The 4,749-nt window shown below is 48.9% G+C and overlaps 1 long non-coding RNA gene across 1 annotated transcript; it reads right to left on the reverse strand.

The window, feature by feature from the left end:
* Positions 1-2,229: 2,229 nt before the first annotated feature.
* On the reverse strand, positions 2,230-4,250 carry LOC116547880. The gene is made up of 2 exons (XR_004267217.1): positions 4,040-4,250; positions 2,230-2,446 (listed from the first exon to the last, which is right to left on the reverse strand). It is a non-coding gene; the product is annotated as an uncharacterized LOC116547880 (long non-coding RNA).
* Between the last annotated feature and the right edge of the window lie 499 nt (positions 4,251-4,749).

Genomic DNA, 4,749 nt, shown 5'->3' on the forward strand with positions numbered 1-4,749 from the left:
CTTTTTAGGGGGTAACAGGATCAGTTTAGGTCACAAGGATACTAAAAAAACACAAAACAAAGCTAGGCCAGTCGCGGTGGTCACACCTGTAATCTAAGTCCTCTGGGGGGCTAAGGTGAGTGGATCACCCGTCAGGAGTCTGAGACCAGCCTGGCCAAAATGGTGAAACCCTGTCTCTAGTAAAAATACAAAAATTAGCTGGGTGTGGTGGCACGCACCTGTATTCCCAGCTACTTGGGAGGCTGAGGCAGGAGAATCACTTGAACCTGGGAGGTGGAGACTGCAGTGAGCTGAGATTGTACCACTGTACTCCAGCCTGGGTGACAGAGTGAGACTCTGTCTCAAACAAAACAAAACAAAACAAAAACAAAAACAAAATTCTGACTAGAATGAAATAGAAAATCATCAAACAGGACAAGTGTAAACATTGTCTCATTTCACTTTTATTTCGGTTATGCTTACATGCATGTGTATGTGTGCTGGTTTGTGCTGTAAAACTTTTTTTTTTTAAACCCTTATCTTCTTTGTGATGGTAAAAACTTACTTCTTACTGAGAACCAAAGTCTGCAAAATACTTTTCCAAAAAAAATCTGCCTATACCTGCATAAAGACTTCGTAGCAGCTTCATCTAAAGAGTTAAGAGTAGTAAAAAACCTAACGTTTGGGCTGGGTACAGTGACTCGCTCATGCTGTAATCCCAGCATTTTGGGAGGCCAAGATGGGCGGATCACCTGAGGTCAGGAGTTTGAGACCAGCTTGGCCAACATGGTGAAACCCTGTTTCTACTAAACATACAAAAATTAGCCAGGTACAGGGGCAGGTACCTGTAATCCCAGCTACTCAGGAGGCTGAGGCAGGAGAATCACTTGAACCTGGGAGGTGGAGATACAGTGAGCCGAGATCGCCCCACTACACCATGGCTGCCTGGTGACACAGTGAGATTGTCTCCAAACAAAACAAAACAAAACAAAAAAACAAAACCTAATGTTCCGTAGGAGGGTGGATAAACTTCCGTTACCCAAGTACAAGCAACGGTGATGACAAAGGCACTAGAGTTACAGGAATAATGCTCAGATTACTGAACAAAAAAATTCTGCTGAAGGACAGAAATAATAGAATTTTAAAATAGCACTATATGTACATTTATATATGTAGTAAAAACTTATATATAGCACTGAAAACTGAATTTGTGAATTTAATTCCCTACTTAAAGGAGAAGGTGAAGAGCATTGGGAAGGGTACAAAAGGGACCTCAATTCTACCTATAATCTGTATCTTTAGAACAACTAACAGAAGATAGATGCACACCCTATGCCCTAGATGCTAAATCAAATAGGTGTCTATGGCTACAACCCATTAAAGTTTACGTGTGGGGAAAAATAAAGTGGGTAGGCTAGGTGTGGCAGTTCACTCCCGTAATCCCAGCACTTTGGGAGGCCGAGGTGGGTGGATCACGAGGTCAGGAGTTCAAGACCAGCCTGGCCAAGATGGTGAAACCCAATCTCTACTAAAAATACAAACAATTAGCCAGGCGTGGTGGTGGGCACCTGTAATCGCAGCTACTCGGGAGGCTGAGGCAGAGAACTACTTGAACCCGGGAGGCAGAGGTTGCAGTGAGCCGAGATTGCACCATTGCACTCCAGCAGCCTGGGCCACAGCGAGGCTCCATCTCAAAAACAAAAAAAGAAGAAAGTGAAATAAAGTGGGTCACTCCTCTACTCTTGAAACAAGCTGCACACACCTTTTTCTCATTAGAAGGCAGGTATGACACAATAGTAATCATATAGTGTTTGCTGTGTGCCAAGCAATAATTCTAAGGATTTTATAGTCATTATTTCATTTAATCTTTAACTAAATACTTCTGCAAAGTTTTACTCACATTTAACAGATCACAACACTGAGCATGCTATGGTCATATCACTCTAACTAGTAAGGGCTGGAGCCTGGCCCTAAAGCTTGGCAGTCCAACTCCAGAGTCCATATCTTTATTCACTATCTAAACCTTTGCTATTACAGAGATGGTTGTACCAAAGGCTAATACAAGAAGATGGATAAACCTGGTCCTCATACATAAGTTCATTTACCAGGACTGTCAACTTAATGTAAGGATTTGGAGCAATGTAAAAAACAAACTTTTACAGTAATACTGATTTTGCTCCTGTGGCTGTTTCAGATTCTAAACCTGAGCCACTCTCCTTTATGGAATGAAATCTGATAAGAAATAATACATAAGTGAACGTGCTCTTTAATGTCAAAGATAATACACATTTGAAAAACAAAACATCAAATGCAACTACAGAAATCTTACCCTTTTACTTCTGGACAGTCTGAACCGTGTCACAGTGCCAAACTGGGAGAAATAGGAAAAGATCTGAGTTTCCTCAAGCAGGTTAGGCAAGTGGCGCACATAGACGACTCCAGGAGTAAGTTGTTCTTGTTTTTTTCCCTGAAGACATAAAGACCAGGTAAATTAAGTATTGTTTTCTTTTCTTTTATTGTCTTTTGAGATGGAGTTTCCCTTTTGTTGCCCAGGCTGGAGTGTAGTGGCCCGATCTCGGGTCACTGCAACCTCCGCCTCTCAGGTTCAAGCAATTCTCCTGCCTCAGCCTCCCGAGTAGCTGGGATTAAAGGTGCCTGCCACCACGCCCCGCTATGTTTTTGTATTTTTAGTAGAGACGGGTTTCACCATGTTGGCCAGGCTGGTCTCGAACTCCTGACCTCAGGCGACCCACCCTCCTCGACCTCCGGAAGTCCTGGGATTATAGGCGTGAGCCATAGCGCCCGGCTAAATATTTTTAAAAGAAAATCACATTGCAACAAAGCTTGCAAAACTCCTAGTCCTAGCCCTCGGCCCAAAAACCTACTCTGCATTTCCACTTACCACAGCAGTAATTAAAGAACCGGCTGAACCCAGCACTTTGGGAGGCCGAGGCGGGTGGATCACGAGGTCAAGACATCGAGACCATCCTTGTCAACATGGTGAAACCCCGTCTCTACTAAAACTACAAAAAATTAGCTGGGCATGGTGGCGCGTGCCTGTAATCCCAGCTACTCAGGAGGCTGTGGCAGAAGAATTGCCTGAACCTAGGAGGTGGAGGTTGCGGTAAGCCGAAATCGCGCCATTGCACTCCAGCCTGGGTAACAAGAGTGAAACTCTGTCTCAAAAAAAAAAAAAAAAACCCGGCTGTTTAATGTCTCTACCCACAAGGGCCATGGCAGAGCAGTAGTCGACTGTCTTTCCAGCCTGGCACCCCACCACTCAGTACAATGTCAGTGCTCAATAACTATGTCAATCAGCGGATAGGCAAGGACATCTTCGAACAAGCCATTTTAGATTTTCTGCCCGGAGAACTCTACATAACTGTACCCTTCACTTTGGATGCATACTGTTTACTCGCACTTCATCGAAAACGTTTCCAGACGACTGTTAACTCTCACAGTACAGATGAGCCTTTCAGCGTCTCAGTGGTCACACCCTTACCTCTGTAACAAGAACTCTAAGTTTCCCGGTGCATTTTATGCTAAAAACCACAGAAAGTATAAGGGATGTCAGGGGCCCTAGTCAGCAAGCGCAACTTGGCAAATAAAGTATTTTAGTAACTCTCAGATCTCCAACCCGGCATACAGACCTCCCGAAAGTGGTAAGTGTGGGGCCCCCATTTTCGGAGGCAACGCGGCAGTGACAGCTCTAACCCGGAGATAACCTGCGGTATGGGGGCCCATTCCCTCCAGCTGGCTCCTTCCTCCGCTTCCGTCACCCCAATGCCTCCCCCTTACTCTCCACATGAAGGCCCCAAGTCCTCAGCGGCCAAACCCCTCCATAATGTACTGACCGGCGTAAACCCTTTCGTCTGGGAAACCGTGTCCTGCAAGCTCAAGAGGTCGGTCCCTGATTCAGGCGAATCCGGTTGGGAGACCCTGGAGGTAACGAAGGCGAGCGCGAAGGCAAGAGGAGCCGGCCGGGAACTGCGCGACCCCACAAACCCCTAGACCCGGTGCGTCTCCCCTACGCGCAGCCTGGGCTAGGGCGCCTGCTCACCTGGGTGACGCGCTTGCGAACCTGCGCCACCTCCTTTTGAAAGTCGACATCTTCTTATGCGACAAGACTGGCGCGGCCGGACCTGAAAACGCCGCCATGCCAAAAGCGGCCAACTCCAACTCCACGCGGCGCTCCCGGAAACGTCGGGCCCCCAAGTCCTCCGAGGCGGAAGTAGAATCAGGACCCGGGCGCCGCGAGGCGGGGAAGAAGGCGTGGCGAGGGACAGGGAGGGCCCAGAGTCGGGCCAGGGGTGGCAGATGGGGCGGGGCACGGGGTGCGGCAAGGCAAGGGGGCGTGGTATAAAGTGCGCCAGGAGCAAGGGCGGGGCACGAGGCGTGGCGAGGGGCGGGGCATGAACCCTCAACGGCACGGGGGCGTGGCCCCCGGCGTGACGACAGCGGAGGGCGGGGCAGGGGCCTTGGTGAGGCGCGGAGGTGTGTCTGGGGCTGGGCCTCCGCGAGCTCGGGCGCCCTCCGCTGGCGAGGCGCGGATTGGCTTCGCAGCCGGGCGCGGTGGCGCGGGCCTGGAATCTCAGCTACTCCGGAGGCAGAGGCGGGAGTGTGCGCCGAGGCAGGATCGCGCCATGGCACACCGGCCTGGGTAACACCGAGGCTCGGCCTCAAAAAAAAAAGTGCCTGAAACAATTACATTCACGCCCACTTTCAAAGGAGGTCTAAAATAAATTTCAAAACAATACCTGTGCCCTTGAG

The sequence above is a fragment of the Sapajus apella genome, unplaced genomic scaffold, assembly GCF_009761245.1.
Source record: "Sapajus apella isolate SASKATOON/1434 unplaced genomic scaffold, GSC_monkey_1.0 scaffold5233, whole genome shotgun sequence".
NCBI classification, from domain to species: domain Eukaryota; kingdom Metazoa; phylum Chordata; class Mammalia; order Primates; family Cebidae; genus Sapajus; species Sapajus apella.